Below are 23,469 nucleotides of genomic sequence, written 5' to 3'. Positions count from 1 at the left end.
AAAAATTCCATGTGGGCAGTCAGTTTCCTATTAATCAGACATCTGAGGAGGCTCCTCTGCAATGTATATTCCAGCAGATGAATTGCACTCAAAAATGCACTCCTGATATATTAGTCTCAGTCAGGAGTATGTAGGTAACCTGTGTGTAATGCTGAAACCACGTCAGTAGTTGTCTTGGAGCATACTAGCAATATACATGTATTCGGTATCTATCCTAATGCACTCGTTGGAAGGGGGCAGTATTCTGGAGGAGGACTCCTGATAGTCTGTCACCTCTTTAGGACCCATTCCCATGTAGTTCTGAGCATCTCCTGAGCTCCATTTCAGTGGGAGTTGAGGTTGTTCAGCACCTCTCAGGAGGCTCCCAATATCTCTGCTGAATCAGGACCATAGACCCATCCCATTTTTTTGATTCTGTGTATGTGGAGCCCTGAGCTCTAACTTTTGTTCCTTGTCAAACTTGGCGCATTTATTTAGCTCCTTGTTGAGAGTTTTACTTGAACTCAAAAGCCAACATCTCTTAAGATACTGCTAAAAGATCAGACTCTGAACGTTTGTACTTCTGCATAGACATTCTAGAGTTATTGTCATTGCAGATCCTCTAAGGAGCTCATCAGGGGAACACAGTGGCCAGTACTTAGTCCTTTCAATTTTATGTACTGTTTATTGGTGTTGGACAGATTTATAACACAACGTAGTCTCCACCAGTTAAAAAAAAAATGTGGTCATAGATTAACACCTACTTCTCCCCTTATATGGTAAAGGCTCCAACTCCATGTGTGAATTGTACACATATCTATATTTAGTACCAGAGAAATACATACTATCAGCCAAAAAGAAACAAGAGTTCTGTCTCCAGATGCTCTTTTTATAGAAAATGGCCTCTGGAAAGAGGCTCAAAATCATCACTTTGTTTTTGACAGTACTAAGATGATCCTGGCTTCAAAACATTGAATTCCATTATTTTTCTAAAACTAGCTTGTGTTGCAAGTACATAACACTTCTACCAGAACATATTTTGTATAGATTAAATATTGTTTACTACTTGGTGGTTATGAAGTGATAGGATTTTGTCTTTTAAAAAAAATGTGTTACTTTGTTCCCTCCTCTATTATGAGTGTCATTTATTTAGTAGGCACACGATAAATGTTTTCCTTGTAATATTAGAAGTGTGGGTCTACTCTGAAATGTGGATTTAAGACTACTTCGGGGGTGGAGGGATGATTATTGTGTCTCACTGATTCTACTGCAAATGTTCTCAGTAGGCAAATGAAGAGATGTTTTCTCTAATTGCTAACCCTGCAATCAACATACAGTCTGAGGAGCAGCTCCTTACTCCACTAGATACCCTTTAAAGGCAGCTGGGAGTTCCCCTCTGCGTGGTGTAAGACCAATGTAGTTGTCTCTAAACCCAGGGAGGCATGCTGAGGGCAAGTGAGGGTATGAGCGAAGTCCAGCAGTAGGGGGCTATTATAGGCTAGCACAAGCTAGAGCAGCCCTGAGGATGCTCTAACTTTTATCAGGGGCCAGAATCAGGATCAGGGAAGCACAAAGATAGGTCCGATACTTTCTCTGCCATGTGTGTCCAGCATTGCTTTGGCATGCCTGAGGATCTGATCCTACAGCCGAGCTGGGCACTTTCACTGAGGTGCATCAATAAAAAAGGTTCTGCAGGCAAAAGTACAGGTCTGTCGCATCTTAAGCGCATTTAACATGTGCAAATTCAGCTTTACGTGGTCAGCAAAAACAACAACAAAAAAAAAAAAAAAAAAAGAGAAAAATAACAATTTAAATATTGTTCCTATAGTGTGGGCGATTCCGCCTGCCATTACACTCAATGTAATTTTGACTATACATGGTTTTCGCTTTACATGCTGACCGCAGAACATAACCCCAGCGTAAGATGAGACAGACCTGTAGGCTTTAGTTACATTGTGCAACACCATTACCTTCAAAGCAATTTGTACAAATGTGAGCAACTGGTTCTCACTGGCTCAGGAAGATTCGGTAAAGACTAGCTCAAGTCCTTCTCATGCCCTAGGCTCAGGACACATGATGTTGTTTAAATATCTACCTTTTCCCTTGAGTGCTCTCAGACCTCCTTCCTGGCATCTCTCTGAAGGATGGTCTCTCTTCTGGCCATCTATCTGGGAGTCGCATATAAACTGCAATTTCTCCATTTTAACCATAGGATGATATAAAGTGATTTGGTGCTCTGGCTAATCCTCCTTTGGGGTAATCAAAATCCAAAGGAAGGTACCACTCTTCAGTCCTGGACTCATGTCATATTTAGGCTTTAATAGTCCTCAGTGACATGCTCTGCATCAGGAATGTCTACTTGTGAGAGAGCAGATGGAAGGAGAGATCTTCCTGTAGGAGACTTGAAGCCTGGAGCAGACTTGCTAAAGGAGCCAAGCAGTTGGCTCCCTATAAGAGAGCTGAAACAGTTCTTGAAGGGAGCTGACTCTGGGAAGTTTGCAAAGGATTCAGCTTTGAACAGGGCAGCTGCAAGCGGAACCCCAGAATTGGGCGCCTTCTAAGAACTAATAAAAAGACCCTGTGAAGGAACCCTTTTGCTCCTCCAGGCTCTGAGATAAGAGCCAGGCCCCGGGACAGACTTCTGGGACTTTGTTTTACTTTTCAGTTCATTTTGTTTGAATCAACCCTGTGACGAGTTCCCCCCCCGAGGTGCCACCTAGAACTGGTGTACCACTGAGCCCCCTGACCCACCAGCTTGGGCTCCCTCTCATACTGTACTGCTGCAACAAGCTGCAAAGGCTTCCAGCCTGCACTTTCACCAGCATTCATACAGGTAGGGACACACACAGCTGCAGTTACACACAGGCTCTCTAATCACCAGCTTCCCAGCCTGGGATCCTCTGAGCAGTACCATCCTGCCCTGGTCAAATCTGGCCAGTATATGAGTTTAATACCTGGTTCACCTCTCCCTCAATGTGAAGAGAACAATGCATACTTGTGGTAACCAAGCAGAGATTTTCCCCAAGCACTCCAGTCAAAGCTCACTGGTTTAATTAAAATAAAAACAAGTTTATTAACTATAAACGATAGATGTTAAGTGATTATAAGGGATAGCAAAAGATCAAAGCAGATTACCTAGCAAATAAATAAAAAATACAAACTAAGCTTAATATACTAGATCAATTGGATATGAATTAACAGATTCTCACCCTAAGAGATGATACAAGCAGGCTACAGATTCTTAAGAGGCAAACTGCACTTGCTTTACAGCTTGGAATCCCCATGTGTTTCATACACAGGCTAGAAATCCCTTTAGCCTGGGTCCAACACTTCCCTCAGTTCAGCCTTTGTTCCTCAGATGTTTCTAGGAGTCTTCTTGTGTGGAGAGTGAAGAGCACCAGATGATGTCACTCCCTCCCTTATATAGCTTTTGCATATAGCAGGAACCCTTTGTTCCAAAGCTTGGTACCCAGATCAGCTTGTGGAAAAATATTGATATCCCAAGATGGAGTCTAGTATATGTGGCCTGGTCACATGTCCTTGTAGAGTCATAGCAGCCATCACTCACAGACTGTCTGTAACATTCTCAGGAAGGCTCACCAGGTGGGAAATAAGCTTCTTCTAAGGAAATAAGCTTCCTATTGTTCTCTCTAATGACCCATTGCCCTGAATAGGCCCTTCCTCACCAGCTATCTAGACTGAAAGCATCTTGTCTAGTGGGTGTTTTCCAGGTGTAACTACATTTGAAATACAGATACATAGTCAATATTCATAACTTCATACACAGAAATGATATATGCATACAAATAGGACAATCATATTCAGCAAATCATAACTTTTCCAATTACACCTCACATGACTTATCTTGCATAAAATGCGTCATAATTATGCTATAACCATATCATAGTAATATCACTATGAAGAATATGGGGTGTAGTGTCAAAAAATCCTCTCTAGTACAGGTGGTCTGCAGTCTGTCTGAAAGGGTCCAGAAGAGAGAGAATAAAGAGCAAGGCAGTGCAGAAGCATCTCAGGCACAAGGCATGGGGACGGCCAATTCATTTACACTACAGTCATCAAGACTGGGTTTTCACCAGAATGAAATTAGTGCAGTGCTATCTACTTCGCCTCAGGAGCACAGTTTGCTCAGATACTGATGCATCTGCAGCATTTGAGGTATAGGGCCCTTATAAGGTCCATTCCATTGCCTGGATTCCCCAAACACTAAGATTCACAGCCCTGTCCTTGCAATTTCCATTGCAGCCTTAACAAACCCCACTTCTGTTCCTCTTCCACCCATGCAACTTCCTGAATAATTATTCTGAGCCAGCCCTCCTCCTCGGGCAGACCCATTTTCCTTTCTGTACATCTGTCTTAAATGTGTCCTAGATGGGCTTTCCCTTGCATCCTCCCAACTCTTGCTTACAGATGGGGCCCTTGCTTCTTCCCTTCACAACTCTTCTGTGCATCATCCTGGGGTTCTCTATTAGGCATTCAATGGTTCTTCTGTTTGGTTGGTCAGTCTGCCTATCACCACAGGCCCTGTCTTCTGAAGTACCCCAGTGCTCAGTTGTTTTTCTTAAGATAGCTGCCTCATCCTCCAGGCTCTCCAACTTTGCATTCTTTTCTGTAAAGAGCTCAAGAGGATTTCAGAAAGGTGCTTAATCAGCTCATGTGCCTGCAGCAACTTCAGAATGAAGTCTCTCTTTACTCTGAAACAGGACAGTTCTTACTCTGCCTGCATGGCTTGTGCCAAAACCTAATCCCTTGAGGAATGTGTTTCTTCCAGGTCTTGGAAGCACTGTGTCAACTGACTCTGTAAATTGTAAAGTTATGAGGGACCTCAGCCCAGTTTCTGTCGGCCTTGGCAACCTTCTCTTGTAGATCAACCAAGTGAAGAACTGGAGAAGTTAGTTGGGTGGCTGTAGGGGCTACTGTCATCACTCCCACATTTACCCTGCACTCAACATCTGTGTTTGTTTTGTCTGATAACCACTCCACTGGTGGCCTTTCAGTTCTTTGAACATCTACACAGTGAACCAGTTGGTCTCTAGGTTCTTCTGACCCCAATCTCAGAATTGCTTGTGTCTTGATTTCACAGCCTTATTGCACAGCTCCACGGATGCTTCAGTGCTCTGGTCACATACTTTTTCTCAGTTCTGGAACAGCATTCTCGGCACTGGGGCCTTTAGATGCCTTTAGTTGCCATCTATTAGTTTTCTCTGCCAGGTTGTGTGGCATTGCTGTCTCTCCAATGAGTCTCTGGAGCCTGCTGGCCTCAACCTCCAATTTCCCTTTTATCTCTGCTACCTGCTGCTCCAAATACACTTGATTTATCAGCTCAGAAATATGCTCCCTAACCAGGCTTCTGGATCTGACAGGAATCTGTTACCAGGCTATACAAGTCCCTTGCATTCGTAGGTTCCTAGGATGACAACAGATTTGGGATATCTACTCCAGTCAAATGGGAGTTCAAACTTTGCTGTTATCTTCCCACTTTTAATTCTATACCACAGGGACTGCTTCCTGATTTGCTTATTTCTGAGGCCCTAGACTTCCCCTTGTTCATTTTTTCCCAGAGTCTAGGCTCTTCCTAGGGCAGTGATTTTTAATGTGTTCTGTTCCTCCTCCCTTCCCCTCCCCCCACCCCAAAAAAAACCCTAACAACCTCATACTACCCTGGGAACTTTCCCTTCCTTGCCCCGTCTTTCCCTTTGCATTATGCCAGGCCCCTTTTGCACCCTCTGTCAAACATGGGGTCTCCCTAGAGCTTTGCTTGGGTTCAGTCACTGTATATGGGATAGGCTGTACTTCTGTAGCCAAGGGCGCTGTCCTGGGTAAGGCCTGTGTCTTTAATTCCAGAGACAGAACTTCCAAAAGACTCTGAAAATCTCACAGAGTCCTAAACCCAGGGTCCAGTCCAATTGAGTTCCTCGTGCCACTGACTCTCTGTTCAGTGAATTAATTTCCCCAATTCCCTAGGACTTTCCACATAAAGGAACCTAGAGTTTCCCATGTTCTTAAAGGAGCAGGTCATCTTACAGGATCCAGAAACTCTGCAAGGAGAAAAGACCTTTAGTTTAGGGTTTCCCGTCTTCCATCACTGCTGTCACTCCCAGTCTGTGTCCTCTTCTGGGCATCCAGCTTCCATTCGCCAATTTCCCAATCTTCCTGCAGTCCCAAAAAACTGGGTGGGGTGTGTGCGTCTATTTACCAGCATCCAGTTCTTCTGCACCCTTTGCAACAGAGAAAGCTGTAAAGTCACATTTCTATGTCTGAAGTGTAGTTTAAATAATAAAGTGTGCCCAGAGCCAAGGGCCTGTTATGAACTCAGGTTGACACCAAATGTAGCTGATTGGAGCTTAGTAATCAGTTCTGGTGAAACAAGGTGGGTGAGGTAATATCCTCTATTGGACAAACTTCTGTTGGTGACAGAGACTAGCTTTTGAGCTCCACAGAGCTCTTGTTCAGACCTGTCTCTCTTACCAACAGAAGCTGGTCCAATACAATATATTACCTCACCCACCTTTTCTCTCTAATATCCTGAGACTGACATGGCTACAACTACACTGCATACAATTCTGGGAAAGATGAATAGGAACGGGAAAGAATAGAATCCAACTCACTTTCTGTCAGCTAAATTGGCTCTGCAGTACTCACATAAGTAAAAAGCAGTACAAACTTGTTTTTGTTCCTGAGTCAAGCAAGTATGATTCAGAATACAAACAGGTAGCAGATCTGCTGGGGAATATGTGCCAGTGTAACACAGTCACTTTTCAGAGTAAATCTCATTAATAAGTTGTGTTCATTTTGGGTAAGCAACCAAAGCTTAGGAAACTTTTCTGAAACACCTTGAACGCATTGGAAATGTAGAAGCTCATGAAAATTAGCTGCTGTCTTGTTAAATTTCCAGTACTCTGCTTTTGGCCAGGATAGAAATGCCACAATAGTAGCCTTTGATCATTTCTGTTGGAAACAGTACAGAAAAAATAATAAAGTATTACTATTATTATTAAATGCAAATATTTTAAAATCAAAAGGTTCCATGTGGATTTGGTTCAAATAGAGGTGAAGAGTCAGAGAGGATCTCATTTTATCTGAGACACTTCCCCCAATCATACTGATTAATCTCCTGTATGAACTAACTGGTCACTAATATGTTAAAAATAAAGTGAAAGGAAGATAACCCATTAACCCATGTTCTCTTCCTATGAATTAATTTGTTTGACTTCTGTAATGACGTGAGCGTGTATTGCTGCTTCCTCTTTCTTGGCTACAGAATGGAAACAAAATGCTTTTTTCAATGGGAATTTCCTGGGTAAACATTTTAAATAAATTAATAAAATGAAGGAGTTTGCAAGTTATATCCTTTCTGACATGATTCCTGGTGCCTTCAGATTGATGTGACCCTTCCTGTGAATATCTTGAATGCAGTCTGGGATGCGCATATCTTTCATACTTGCATTATGCCAAAGGGCATAAAAGCCATGAGAATTAGGCCAAAGAAGATAAGTGGTGATCCCGTAATATTTAAGAGTGTAGTTCTAAGTTTCTCTCCTGTGTGATTGTTTGTATAATAACAGCAAATTTGCCAAAATATCTCAGGGTCGATGTATGCCTAAAGACATTGGGAACAATTATTATCTCATTTACACCAGTTTTATAGTGTCATAAATTTGTAGGGCCAGATTCATCAGTGCATTCCAGTGGTGCAAAGAGGTTAAGATGGGTTTGTGGCTGCTCAGTGTCACCAGAACATACCAATGAATCTGGCCCATTCACTTCAGTGAAGTCATTCCTAAATTTATGCCAGTGTAATTGGGCCTAATTCTGATCTCAGCATTTTATTCCAGTGCTTGCTTTTACTCTTAAGAAAAATATTCTAGTTCTTTAATGTCATTCCTTACCCAGTGGCTATTCCAAGAATTATGATGCTTTCACCTTGTCTCAGATTTTGGACTTGCGAATGCAATTATCCAAAGGTAAAACCAATACACACATTTTTTGCCTTTAGAACAGAAAGGAACAGTGCAGCTGGGAAACCAAATTCCCTCTCTTTTTCCTACGCTCAGTAGGAGCATAAATGTCTGGTTTCCATCACGTACATATTGTTGAGTACAGTATGTTTTCTTAAGAAGATTTCCTGTAGGTGGGGTTAAGCATAATTTTTATGTCCTACTTTCCTCTTCCGCCATGACAAGTGGTTATTTTCAGTAGCATAGAAGGAAACTAAGCACCATGCGCACCTACATTTCTAAATAATACTACTATGCAGATGCAAGATTTTGTAAGCAGAACAAAATTATATTCGCAAGATTGCTGCGTGTTCCTTATTCAGTGCAAAACTGGTGAAATTCACCTCTGTTCAGAGGGCCAAACCAACTTCCATGTACCACTTGAGTTCCACTTAAGCCTTGAGAATAGGGTTTCAGTGGTGAATAGGCTTTGTGCTCTTTGTGCCCTCTGCACAGGGTTGAATTTCCCCAAATTAGCATAGTTTACCACTGTGAGAGTCAATTCAACCTGGGTTGCAGCTCTCATCAACAACATCCAAGTTACACTATTTTATCACTTTCATCCACCTAACCTGTCTTCTAATCAACACCCAATATGTATCTTGCACCACTATTTAAGCCACCAGTGAATTCAGATCACTGACTCCAGACCATCGCTGCTTGTCTGCCTTCAACATTCAAATTCTAGTTCCATCTCCTCAATCAGATGCAGAATATAACAGATATTTTTATTCAAATGGGTTAATATTCCTACTTCATGACCAAGAGGAAACATTTCTCTGATCTCCATTTTGTGTGTGTGTATGCATATATGTGTGTGTGTGTGTGGTAACAACCCACTCTTTCTTGGCTCTGATTTCAGGTTATTTAGGGACCAATTCTGCTCCCCCAGAAGTCAATGGGAACATCACATTGACTTCCTGAGGAACGGAATAGGGTCCTTAATCATGAAATGGCTTTGTCGAGTTCCGTTCTCTTACAGTTAAAAACAGCGAAGCTAAAAGAAATAAATCAGTGTAGGATACATAACTTCTGGAGAAAAGCCAGGTATAATAAATAACTCATGAGTAAAGGATTCTCTAGATTAAGGAAACAAACTTTGATGTTTTGCCAGACATTAATACTTAAAAAAAATTGCAATGTTATCTTTTGCTAGACTGTGGTTGTTTAAGTAATGCTGATGACATCAGTTGTATTTTGAACACCAAAACATATAATAAAAAACTTCCAAAGATTGAGAAATGTAAAAATATTTAAACTAAGTCGAACATCTGATATTTTTGTTTGTTTGCAAAGCAGTTACAAATTTAAAAAGGTACTTTGACCCAAAGGAAGCTTGATTGACTTGAATGGGACCTTGGGGAAGTTTTTCTCTTCTTTTGTTTTCATATGTGTCGCACTTACCCTTGTGTACTAATAGCTGTGTTTCTTTATAATATGTCAAAAATCCAAAATATAATTCTAGCTATTTGGTACAATTATGGGACAATATATAATTAGAGATGGGCCTAATCCATAAATTTGGATCCAGATTTGGACTTCTCCAAAGACTGGAAACATTTGGTGTATAGGCTTGTGTCTGGTAACAAATGTATGACGTATTATAACTATACACATGGGGGAAAGTTCCACCCACCATTTTACCTGTGCTACCCCACCGACATCACTAAATCCAGACAAGTTCTGGCTCTGGCATTGAAGGGAAGTTGAATGAATTTGACGACCTTTATTAAACTGCCTTCACTGGGAATGCACAAATGGCATCGAGGGCAGGATTTGACCTAAGAACTTTTAAATTCATGTGAGTGGTTCAAAAAAGTTAAGGCTAGATTGAACCTAAAGGCTCAGCCCTGAGTATGGGGCAGTGCTTAGGCATGCTACCCTGGATGGATCAACAGGAGACAGTGTCACTCAGAGCTAACCCGCTATATAGTGTCGCCTGCTCCCTTGTTGCAGTGGAAGAGTGTATTTTGCAACCATCTGTTTTCAGTATGTAGCTTGGTCTCCCGCTGCATGGCCAACTAGTTCTGCTGGTCAGCTTATGGGGAGTGGGATGGAGCCATTGTGTAGCCTATTTTTGACCACTCCCCACCCACGTGCTCCCTAGAGGGAGCATTTAGAGCACTGCATTCCACACATAGAGCTAAATTGTGGGTCTAATATGGCTGCGCGAGGCAGGGAGGGGAATCCTTACTTCTTCCTATTCCTTTGCACAGCTGCCTTAGGGTGGCTAGTCACAGTTTGGTCCATAATTAATGAGATAAGACATGACAATCTACATCAGTTTTGGAGGCAATTGGTCAAATTCTGCTCTCAGATGCACTGGTGAAATCCTTTTGAAAGCACTGGGGTTGCACCGATGTAAAAAAGTGAAAAAATTGGGCCAATCAGGCTGCTGAGAGAAATCTAGCTCATTCTGAAGGAGGTGAAGTTTATTATTTTATGCATGACAGATTCATAGAGGAAAGGTGCTGAGCTCCTGTCCCTTCCACCACAAAATCCATCTTCATTTGCATTGATCTCCCTTCCGAGAACAGCTGTTCAGTAACTTCTTTCTTTCTTTTTCCTTTTTGAAAGCAGGTATTAATAGTCTTTATAGGTTTGTTCACTGTTGTGACTCTGGTATGCCAGGGAGAGTAATCCCAGCACAGGGAACTGACTTTACTCCCTGAGGAATTGTCTATAGTCTCTGCTGGCCCTATGATCAAAGAATGCAAGTTTTGACTCAAACTTGCTGACTTAGTGAATTGGAAATATAAACAATACCATTGCCGGTGTTGAATGAAGTTTCAGATCTGGTTCATGAACTTCTCATTGATCTTCATTTCAGTGTCAATGTTGGAACTTGTTTCAGTTTGATTTGTATTTGCTTTTTCTCTTATCCAGGCTAATTGTAATACTGGCCAAAATTCAACCCTTGTGTACATACATGCAATTCCCATTGGCTTCAACTTACACCAGTGGTTGAATTGGTTTCTTGTCCACAAATTAGATGTGGTGGGCCAAATCCTTACTTAGCTTAACCCCATTGGCTTCACTGCAGTTACCCAGGAATGGATTTGGTCAAGTAATGTAAAAACTGCATGCCAACACTTCACATGTGAGTGCCTAAAATTAGGCATCTAAATTCATACATAAGGTTCCACTAAGACTACTTTGAACTCCACTAAATGGCAATAAAGCAACCAGAGAGAGCTGGTGGAGAATTCCCCCCGCACAGAGGAACTTTCCACTGGTAGAAAGCTGGCAAAGGTAGTTCCATTGCCTTCTGCATCAGCAGCCCTCTTCCCCTTCTTTTAAGGGCCAGGAAGATATTTTGGGGCGGGGAAACAGAGTTCCATTATGCTCAATCCTCACTCCTGTGCATTACTAAGGCTATGTCTACACTTGCACAGTTTTTGCGCTGTAAGTTTCACTGGAGATAGGGAACTGGACTCACTTATCTCCACAGGTGTCAGAGAGTGTTTACATTAGCAGCACATCCATTGGGGATGAGAGCAGTGCTCTAGGGCAGCTAGCCCACAGTGCAGCTCTCTCCAGTTTGACAATGGGTCTTGTGGGAAAGAGGGGCGGGGGGTGATCGCATGGCATCCTGGGTCCGTGCACAGCCTACTCTCCCCAAACACTGATAAGCTCCAGTAGCTCGGCATTGCTTCAAGCAGGGGATTGTTTGCTCCGTGGAACAGGCATTGTCACCTGGCCAGATAAGTGAGCACTTGCCAAGAAAACAGGAAGGGGAGTTTCAAAGTTCCCGGGGCTTTACAGGGGGAAGGGTGGGTGTCTGTTTACCTGGCAACAGAGAAGCAGAGCTGCTGGCTAGAGTGGTCACCTAGGCACTGTGGGATATCCTCCGGAGGCTAAAAGCTGTGTAAACAGGAAGAACATGTCTTCACTTGCACATCACCACAAAGGTATCACCGGTAAGATCCGTATGCCTCTCGTGGCAGTGGTTTTCTTTTTGCGGTGAAACTTCTTTGTTTCACTGGAAAAAGTCATTGGCAAGTGTAGACACTCCCATGGTTTTTGCACAAAACAGGGACTTTTTTTGCTTTAAATGGCAAGAGTAGACATGCCCTAAGTTATAGAGAGGCTAGGTGGCCCTGAATTATTTAGCTGCAACCCACTTCCTACCTTCGCACCCCAAGAGAAATCAGAGAATCAAGGCCATTGTTTCTTAAATAAGTGTTCTGATTTTTCAGGGTTAGTGTTCTGAATTCCCTTTGACTGTAGAAGGAGCTGTGAGTGCTCAATACCTGTAAAACTCAGCCCGTTTTTATTCTGATGCCTAAATATAGGTTGGAAAATTGTGGTAGAAGATTTCTGGATAAATGTTTGGGGCCTAGCTAGTAAAATGGGTACATCTAATAAGCTCTGGAAAGCTAAGCTGTGACCTCGATTAGATGCCAAGTGAAATTCATTGTTGGCACCAATTTAGAGTGTACTGGACATTTGTCAAGATAACAAATCCACATTACAGTTTGGCTGAATTTAGCTTAAGGGGCATTGTTGGTGAAATAATAAGGGTGTTTATCGGCCAGGATTGAGATGCGTAAACACAAGAGAGAACTAATTGCTATCCAACTGATGAACAAATTTAAAGGATTTGGTTTGGGTACGCATCTGTACCTCTCTTGAGCTACAATTTAAGTTACAAATCTCATATATGAACACATTCTGTGGTGAAATTTCCATTTCCTGGATCTGTCTGGGCAAGAAAATATAGGGCCACAGCTAAGTTTACAGGGTCCAGAATAAGATGGTGCAGCCCGGCCATTTTTTGTTGCTTTCCTCTGGACTCTCTCCAATTTAGGATAGATGGCGACAAATTGGAGACAGTATGGGCAACAACACAAGTGATAAAAGGTTTTAAAAGCCTGACCTGTGAGGAAAGATTTAAAAAAAAACTTGGATATGTTTAGTCTTGAGAAAAAAAGACTGAGGGGGACCTGATAACAGTTTTCAAATATGTTAAGAGCTGTTATAAAGAGGATGGTGATCAATTTTTCTCCATGTTCATTGAAAGTAGGACAAGAAGTAATCAGTTTAATATGCAGCAAGGAAGATTTAGGTTAGATATTAGGAAAATCTTTCTATCTATTAGGGTAGTTGAGTTCTGGAATAGGCTTCCATAGGAGGAGTCCTTTGATTGCCTTGTGCTTGTTGCTACTCCCACCCAGTATGTTTATTTCCCTTCTACAGTCAGACATTCCTCCTCCACCAGCTGTACACTCCATATGCCCACCCAGAGAGTAAACCATCTGGGGTTACTATTGGCATAATGACCCATGCAGGCACCCATATATACTTTTCACTTCCTCTTGACTATGAGTCAGAGGAGGTTGAGGGGTACTGTGGTCTGGCTGGGCCTGAGGAGTGATGGTAGAGAAGCCTGTCCTCTTTTTAGGCATAGGGTGAGGGGCACAGGAAAGGGAGTCCCAGGGCCAAGAATAGTTGTTACTTTGCATGGGTCAGTCCAAAAGGGCATATAGAGCTGCTTATTATAGAAGCTTATATTACCTTTTTTAATCTAAGACTGTAACTCATTTGTGTGTGTATATTTCCTGTTTTAACCTTGGAAATACATTTCTTTGCTTAATAAAACCTTCGTTAATTTATTACAGGATTGTCTTTGGTTTGAGATCTGAGTACAATTGACTTGGGATAAGTGACTGGTCCTTTGCCTGACTCCTTTGGGACTGGGAGTAACCTGAATATTCTTGTGATTTTTGGTGTAAAGGGACCATCTATGAAATAGTCCAGCTTGCCTGGTGGCAAGATAGACTGGAATGCCACAATATCACTAAACCCCTTTGCAAACCTTCAGTAATAATTGTCTAGACCAATAAAGGATTGGACCTGCTTCTTGGTTTGTGGGGCAACCCAACCCTGAATAGCTTCTACTTTTAAAGGGTGAGGGTGAACAAATCCACTGCCCATGCTGTGTCCTAGATAAGATGCCTCTGCGGCCCCCATCTTGCACATGGACACCTGGCAGTAAGATTGGATTCTCTAAGGTTCTGTATCACAATTCCCACATGGTTTAAGTGGTCTTGCCAGGGGTCAAAAAGATAGCCAAGTCATCTACATAAACTCTGGCAAAGGTATGTAACCCCTGCAACACTTCATTGACAGGCCTCTGAAAAGTAGCCCCTGAATTAATCAATCCAAAAAGGCATATTCTTAAACTTGCATAAGCCAGATTCCACTACAAATGCTGATTTTTCCTGGACATTTGCCAACACCCTTGATTCAAATCCAGGGTGCTTATGAATTTTGCACCCCTCAATATATTCAGCAAGTCATCTATTTAGGGTATGGGGTATGGGTCAGGTTGGTTGATAGCATTTAACTTCCTAAAATCTACACAAAACCTCATGGTTTTATCCCTTTTAGGTACCATCACAATAGGAGATGCCCAGGGGATTTTTGATTTAGTAATCACCCCATATCCAGCATGCTTTATACTTCCTCCTGAATTCGTTTCTGCATTTCTCCTATAGTATGATATGCTTTGCTAGGAGTAGGGAGAGGCCCTGTAGTTTCAATGGAATGTACAGTCTTGTCAGTTAAACCTGGCTGGTTGGAAAATACATGTCCGTGGTGCTGCAAGAGGGCTAACATCTGCTTTTGGGTGGGGTTTAAACCCTCTCACATCTCAATGCTCTCCAGAGAAATTTCTTCCTTACTCTTGCTGACCAAATCAATTAAGGAGACAATTCAAGTTCCCTCATCAGCACAACAAATCATATTCACTCCCATCTCTCTTTCCTGATAAGCTTTCAATCTGTTGACATGTACTGTTTGCAGAGCTCCCCCACCATGGGGCTTCCTTACATCATATGTGACCTCATTTACTCTTTCTATCATCTCTAAAGGTCCTTCCCACCAATCTTGCATTTTGTTCTTCCGCACTGGAATAAACACTAATATTAAATCACCTATGTCAAAAGATCTTTCTTCAGCATGCCTGTCATACCAAACTTTTTGGATCACCTCACTCTGTTCATTGTTTTGCTGTACTAAATACATCATAGTGTCATACTTGCTACAGGCTGTCCTGTATCCTCTGTATTACCCTCCCAAGAGCCTCCAGTCAAATGTAGGGGTCCCCTCACATGTCTCCCATAAAGAAAATCAAAGGGAGGCAATGCCAGTAGATTCTTGGGGAACACTGCTACCCTGTTTCCCCGAAAATAAGACAGTGTCTTATATTAATTTTTGCTCCCAAAGATGCGCTAGGTCTTATTTTCAGGGGATGTCTTATTTTTCAGAAATGAAAAATGCCTTATTATCGGTGGATGCCTTATTATCGGGGAGGTCTTATTATCGGGGGGATGCCTTATATTACAATGAGAGGCAAAACTGTAAGTAGGCCTTATTTTCGGAGGATGTCTTATTTTCGGGGAAACAGGGTATATGTTAATAACAAATAAGGGAGTAACACATCCCGTCATTCTCTCACCTGGTAACATACATCTTCAGCATAGCTTTCAATGTACCATTTAATCTTTCCACCAGATTATTAGTTTCTGGATGATAGGGGCAGCCTTTACATGCCTGACTCCATACAACTCCCATAACTTTTTGAAAACTACAGACATGAAATTTGCACCGCGGTCCAAAACCTACTGTGCTAAAAATGGTGAATAGGGCAGTAGCCACAGTCTCAGCTTCTATATGAGATAGAGCTGTGGCTTCAGGGTACCTGCTAGCAGAATCCACCAGAAGTATATATTTCTTTTCATTCCTGGAAGGTCCAGTGAGAGGTTCTATGATATCTATACACAATTTGGAAAACACCTCTTTGATGATGGACAAGGACTGCAAAGGTGCCTTGCAGGGTCCCTTTAATCTCTTAAGCTTCTGACAAGACACAACTCTGATAATAATTTTTTACTCTCTCAAACAAGAGGCCAATAGAAATTCTGTTTAAACCTGTCACACGTTCTCTCCACTCCTAAGTGTCCAGCAAATGGGCAATCATGGGCTAGCTGCAGCAATTCTGTTCTGTACTTATCAGGCACAATCACTTGCATGCAAACCTCACCAAGACATCTCTTTTTCCCGAGCCTTCTCTATACAACAGACTTCCTTCTACCAAAAAAAAAAAAAAAAAAAAAAAAAAATCAAATCAACCCTTCCCTTCCCCAGCTCGGGTATTATTCTGAGCTGCAACCCTCTCTTGGTCCAGGGAAAGATCAGCCTGTTGACCCTCAATAAACTTTCTGAGTCCCACTTAAGTTCAAAGCAGGCTCTGGCAAATCAGTGGAATATTCAAATCCCTCCTCTGAGCAGAAACGGCTACTCTCAGCTTAGAAAGGACTGCAGGCATTCCCCTCATCCTGCAGCCCTCCCTGCTTTCCACAGACAAAGCAGGTGAGTTAGAGCCATACTCTTTCTGACTGTGAGTAATGCCATTAACCTGCTTAACATGGTTAAAGTATCATTACCTATTAAAATATCAAGAGGGAACACGTTTCTGATGCCCACAATGGCATCTCCCTTAAAATCCTTCCATTTGAGGTGGACCTTAGCCAGTGGTACAATTACAGAAAATTCAGCCAAAGGTAATACATTTAAACTCTTACCAGGGAGTTTGTCTTCCTCTCTTACCAAACTTTCCTTGACCAAAGTGACTTGGGATGCTGTGTCCCTCCAGCCCTTACAATCTATGCCACTTACCTTAGCATCCTTAATAAATTCTTCACTTCTTTCCTAAGACTCAGTCCTAATATAGTTCACTGGGTCCTTCACCTCCCCTTCTGCTGTCTCTGGGTCCAGGGTAGCAGCATTCACATTGGGGGTTGTGGGTGTGGATCATGATGTGACCTTAAGTTTTGGACAATTTGGTTTTATATAGCTGGGAGGCTCACAGTGATGGCACACAACCTGCCCTACCTTGGGAATTGGATTTTAAAACCTGGGCTCCCTTGGGTGTTTTTATCAAAGTTGGGGGTAGGTTTATTGCCAGACCCCTCCTCCCACTTACTCTGGGGGCCGGAGGGATTTCCCGTTCCCTGGGATTTAGGCCTACCATGAGCCCTTGACTCAACATATTCATCAGCAATTTCTGCCTCAAAAGCTTTGGAAGGTTTTTTGTTTTTTGTTGTCACAGATGGCTGCCTTCATCTCATCTGTAACTACCCATGACAATTTCTCCTTGGGCCATCAGATCGAACAGTTTTTCATAATCATCTTCAGCCCCTGCCCCCATTATCCATCTTCTCATAAAATTACACATTTTAGGCACAAATTCAAAACGAGTGATACTATCAAACATTTTAAGATTTCTACACTTCAATCGATAGGACTCAGGGGTGATCTTAAACCTTTTCAGTACACTTTCTTTAAATTTCTTATATACCATCGCATCACCCTCCTCCATATCATTTACAACTTGTCTTGCCTTCTTAGTTAATCTGATCAAGAGGACGGGCATCCCACTTATCCTCTGGGATCTTGTGGATCCCACAGAGCCTCTCAAAGGTGGACAGGAACTCTTCTACACAGCCAGTCTCTATAAATTGGGCAGCCTTTTCTCCACTCCCTGGGGCTTCTATAATAAGCAGCTCTATATGTTTAGGGCTGACCCATGCCAACCTAGATGGGGTTCTCCTGCTTATGTTTAGGTATCTTTGCCCCTCAGAGGCCTAACAGCATAAAAGACACAGTTTCTCCTTGTTAGGGATTTTTATCCCTCTCATCCCAAAATCCCAGCTGATGGGACAAGAACTCCTGAATGAAACCTCTTCCTCGGGTGGGGGAGCTAGTGACAAAGTGTTTGCTTGGCCCATTTGGATTCAATAGTCCTTCCTGATGAGCAGGAGATAACACCTCGTGGGGTGAACTAATATTTCACGCTTGGTAATGCTTATCCCCTGACTGCGGGGAATTTAGTCTTAAACATTTTTATTCTTATGGAGCAAATATTTGAAGATTGCTTTATACTATGGGATACAAATATTGTAAGTAGGACTACTACATGTACATCCTACAAGCATTGCATAAAGTCTAAACACACTGCTATAACTCTGATATCTATTTTGATAATACTACCATGCAGGTAAGAAGACTGGTTTCCAGCTGTGCATTTGTAAGTGTTTAGTGAGGCCTAGGGCCCTTGGCATGAGCTGGCACCTGGTCTGCCAGTGTCACAGCCTGTTTGTTCATGTTTGCTAGAATGTTTTGAATGACAATCATGAGGAAGAAACAGTCCCTGCTTGAGACAACTTTGGAATTCCAGAAAGGATTCACAAAGATTGTTTGGCTGTGTTGTGACGTTATTTTGTCTGAACTGATTTGCCCATCCCTTGTTTACCCACAGAATGTCTGGGTGTTGGTAGTGCTTTCAATCATAGACTTTCATGAGCAACAAAAATCCACCTGACTAAACAAAAGTAACGTGATTCAACATTTAGTTAAATCTATGTAGCCTTCTCTTAACAAAAATAGGTATTTGCAGAATAAGGGGCAAGCTAGAAGAAAAAAGATCAGAATTATATCAATAATATACCTATGTCTATAAAGAGTAACTTTTTAGCAAATGCTAAGACTTAAACACCCACTGGTATTAGCCAGACTGGAGGTTTAGTGTATACATTTGTTGGTTTTGCTCTCATCAGCTTTTTTTTTTTTTTAAATAGGTGGGTGGGGAAGAGGGAAGGAAATGATAGAGCTGGAACTTTTGTAAAGCTTGACATGTCATCACTTTGGATTAGTTGAGAAACTTAAGAAAACAATTACAATGATCAAAGTACAGTGAAATTTTTATATTTAATACAAATTCCTGTGGGAATTCTCTCCCATTCCCACTATGATTTCTGCCACCACTCAGTTTGTTGTTCACCCTGATTTATTACAAAACTCTTGGGGAAAAAATGCACTTATTTCAGCTAAACATCAGTGCTTGTGAATGGCCTCAAAGATGATAACCTCGGGCATATGTAGTAGTTTTTAGTCTAGAGCAATTGATTCCCAAAGTACAATGACAGGAATTCAAGTTAGTAAGTAACAGGGCCTTTATTTCCCCAGAGATGCTAGTGTGGAAGTCAAGGGAAATACAGTGACGTTGTTAACGTTGTATTTATAACTGTTGATAGTCCCACCCTCAGCTGCATTGTCTGAAGCGCTGCTGTTGTTTTCATAAAGAACACAGCAGGCAGTTTCTGTTTTATACAAATGACATGTTCTACATGTGGGGGGAAACGTTTTTATTGGCAGCTTGTGGTCTATTAAAATAATCATCATACTACTTAGTACTTTGAAATTAGTTTAATTAGACAAACTAGTTAATATTTGCATAGCCTTTCAAAGATATAAAATGCTCAATATTACTTTCCATCTTACAAATTGCTACTTAACTCTAACATCGCCCCCTGTGGTAAAAGTCGGTATTATCATCTTTTCCTCTTTTTAAGGATGGATACTGAGGTAGAGATGTTAATAATTTAAGGCTGGAGATTACAGCTCAAACTACTGAACCCTAGTGCTCAGACCTCTCTTTTATGCCCCCTTTGTGTGTCTTTGTCTTTTCTCTTCTCATTCCTTTCTCTTCATCCCTCTTTTTTCTTGATATGTTTATCTATGATATGCAGAAAGACGTAAGTTCAATGTAACAATAGTATAAATTCTTTAGAACACATACCCTTGTATGAAACACCTGTATTCTTGGCTCCAAACTGCTTTTTAGATTCATCTCCTTATAGTCGTCTTTATTATATAACTAAGGGATGGGATCACATGAGAACCAACTAGAATCTTCGTTCAAAACTCCGATGGAAGTAAGTTCAAACCTTTTCTAAGGTTAAGCAAACAAATCTGTTTATTTGTTTTAAAAATTTGTTACAGGCCATTGCTTTCAGCTGGGAGTAAAAGTGTGTATAGCACTTGCTATTCTTACAATATTTTTGGGCTGGCCAAACACAGGAAGTTCTTGAAAGAGACTAATGTCACAGAGTTGTCAAGCACAAAGAGCTTTGGACAAGTTCAGCCTTGGATAATCATTCAAACTTCTGGTAGTTTGTCTGAACTTTTTGAGGTTTGCCAAGCACTTGCTATGAAAACACTTCTCAAAATATTCAACAGCGTTGACTCCCATCTTTGAGGTTAGCGTGTTTAATGTGACTGGCAAGTCTATTACAGATCATTGTAATATGAAATTTTAAATATCTAACCAACTAACAATAAACAAACTCCTAGCAATGTGTCTGTGTTGCAACAGTTGGCATTTGGTCAAATAAATTTGGATTTGTGACTCTATCAGAGTGTGCTGGTGCTTTAAGGCCTGTCCCAGGTCCAGTAGCACATTCCTGTTACTGGACTGTGCCCAGATTAGAGGGATTCTAGGGGTTGTAGTCCAGAGGGACCCTGGGCACTGTACATACAGCAAGGCATTGTGGGAAGGTTGCCAAGGGGATATAAAAGGCAGCCTTGCCTCAGAACAATGAGAAATCTGATGTGTTGTTGAATCTCTCTTCCTCTCCACAGGAAGGGGTTTGGAAGAGCCTGGGAAGAGCCTAGAAGAACAGCCAAAGGACTGAAGAAAGTACCACAAGAATGATGTTTTGGGCAAGAAAGACAGAGACTTGGCTGGGAGGAGGAACCTGGAGAGAACAGGAGCTGCTCATGGATCTCCTCCAAAGGACCATGAAAGAAGCCCAGCAATAAAAACTTCTTGTTGGTCCTGGACCAAAAGAGTGAGCCCTTCACTGAGAGGAAGGCTTTATATTTTTGTTGAACTCTGATTTTAAAGTATCAGAGGGGTAGCCGTGTTAGTCTGAATCTGTAAAAAGCAACAGAAGAAGACTTGACTTGCATCTGAAGAAGTGAGGTTCTTACCCATGAAAGCTTATGCTCCCAATACTTCTGTTAGTCTTAAAGGTGCCACAGGACCCTCTGATTTTAAACTTTATTTACCTGGGAAGGGAAGGGAGTAACTTTGATTTGGGTGGAAGCCTAAGCTACCCTAGCAAGAAGAGGGAAACTGAGGCAGCAGCTGTACCTGACAGTGAGGGGGGAAATCACACCACTACAGGGACCTAAAGTGGTCACACTTGAAATCTTTTGGTTTGAAAGTTGTCACTGATTTGAGGAAGATTTCCAGTACATCCGACAGGCAATACCAGTGACATCTTTGACAAGTAGATATTTTATAAGTGTGATCATTCTCTCACACTTGAGTTTGAGTTGCATTTGGTTTTTAATTTGGATCTATGTGAGTGCTAATGGTCTGGTTTCTTTTTCCTCCCTTGGGTCCATCTCTTCAGCCTCTCCCCAAGGAACTGAGGCAGGAAGTCATTCTCTTTCCCTCACCTACATGTGCTGTATATGCACCAGATTCTTCTTCTCTGACCAAAGGAAAGACCAATTGGGTTGTCTTCTTTCTCCTTCTATATTCAAAATGGTCAGGAACAGGGAGAGAGGCTAGTAACTCAATTTTTTGGAGTCTTTTGGCATAACAGAGGGTGAATTGGACAACTTAAAATGATCTATAAAATGTTGTGTCATTTCTTTAAAGGGGTCGGCAACCTTTGGCACGCGGCTCGCCAGGGTAAGCACCCTGGCGGGTCGGGCCAGTTTGCTTACCTGCCGCGTCCACAGGTTCGGCCAATCGCGGCTCCCACTGGCTGCGGTTTGCCTCTCCAGGCCAACGGGGGCTGCGGGAAGCAGCGGCCAGCACATCCCTCGGCCCACGCCACTTCTCACCGCCCCCATTGGCCTGGGACGGTGAACCGCGGCCAGTGGGAGCCACGATCAGCCGAACCTGCGGATGCAGCAGGTAAACAAACTGGCTCGGCCTGCCACGGTGCTTACCCTGGCGAGCCAAGTGTCAAAGGTTGCCGACCCCTGCTTTAAAGTATGAGATGAGGAACCCACCAAAATCACCTATTTTTCATCCCAACCTTTCTCTCTCCTCTCTCCCTGAGTTCCTCATCACCTTTCCTTCCAAGTGCATTATCTCAACAGGCCCTGTTTCATCTCTTGGCTTAAGAGATTCAGGGAATAGCATGAGTTTAGCTATCTCTCCAACTAGTTTGAAGGAAGCTCAGGAGAGGCGTAGGTTGGGCTGAAGCAACCCACATCCTCCTTGGCTTCACAATTCTCCTGGGTCCTGGCTCTAAATTGATCTTCTTGAATCCAGGCTGCAACAGAGAAAGGAGATGATTATTTTTTGTGATGATGGTGATATGAAATCTGCTGCCAGGGCTGGAGTTAGAATTAGCCGCTCAGCAAGTTTAGATGTGTGGGCAGAGTGCAGGTGAGAAATCCACACATCTACATTAAAATCAGTTTAATAGTTCTCAGTTTATTTCATAGTTGCAGAAATAATGCACCAAAGGGATGTTGACCAATCCACAAAAAAGTATGTAGTACTAATAAATGTGATGTAGGGGGGAAATCTTACAATGGCAGGGGATTAATTTAGATGACCTACTAGGTTTTTTCCATATCTGCTGACACCTCCATTTTAGCTAATGGATCATGCATCCTTTTCTGCTAACAGCACAGTTCTACCAATAATTTTAGCAGCTATTAGATACAGTGCTATGATATCATACCAAAGAACATAGTATAAATGCCTAGACAGATAGATACAGAATACTTACTTTTTTCTAAAGGAATTTTTTTTAATTATTTTTTTATAGCTAATGCTCATCCTCCAGATTATTTACACAACAACATAGGCAAAAAAAGTAATTATGCCTAACCTTGTTTGGCCATGACACCTTCTGTTTCTGGGAATGTTTAAAAGTATTTTATTTTACTAAGCTTTCATTTTCATGCTACTTTTCTCTCAGTTTTTGTTTTGCCGGCAGCATGTCTGAGAATCCTGAAAGCAGTGGAAGAGCAAGATGTGCCCCAGATACTTCAGTAAGCCTGGAGTAGGTTTACTTGTGCCACATAAAGTTTTCCCTCTGGAAATGTACTGCATTTTTAGGGCTTATCTTGCCTGTGCTGAGCACTTTGGCCTTTTTCGCATTTTTAAGCATGTACTTCAGTTGGAGCACAAGTGCTTTGTTGGGTTGGGGTCAGAGTGGTTAGTAGGTTCGAACCCTTGGTTATACCTTGTGCTGATGCTTTGTGGTCACATAGTTATATTATCCTGTCTCAGCCAATGGGTGGACAGACAAACAAAAGAACTATTGGCAACTAATGGTCTGATCATGTCCTGAGCACCCCCAACTCTGATTGGTTTTAATGGGAATTAAGGGCACTTCAAAACTCAAGATTTAGGACAGGAAATAAAGCAAAACTATTTTAGATTACATAACTCAGCTTGAGCCAGTTGTATTGTGTTAGGCAAGCAATGGTGTAACTGATATATTTTTATACTTATTGTATTTCAGTTTGATTTCTTTGTTTCAAAGGTTATTCCCTTTAAAAGGCTAGATTATTTCTTTCTTTCTATGTAGATACTGTCCTGGTTTCCAAGCGGTCAAGAAGGTCTTGGATTTCTGGCATGGGCTATTTAACT

The 23,469-nt window shown here is 41.9% G+C and overlaps 1 long non-coding RNA gene across 2 annotated transcripts in view; it reads left to right on the top strand.

Moving 5' to 3' along the window:
* The window catches only part of LOC117870873, a 35,156-nt gene that overhangs the window by 5,751 nt on the left and 5,936 nt on the right, over window positions 1-23,469 (top strand). The window lies entirely within an intron of this gene.

The sequence above is a fragment of the Trachemys scripta genome, chromosome 1 (assembly GCF_013100865.1).
Source record: "Trachemys scripta elegans isolate TJP31775 chromosome 1, CAS_Tse_1.0, whole genome shotgun sequence".
Classification (NCBI taxonomy): domain Eukaryota; kingdom Metazoa; phylum Chordata; order Testudines; family Emydidae; genus Trachemys; species Trachemys scripta.
Note: the sequence above shows the minus strand (reverse complement) of the source record. Positions and strands in the feature narration are given on the sequence as shown.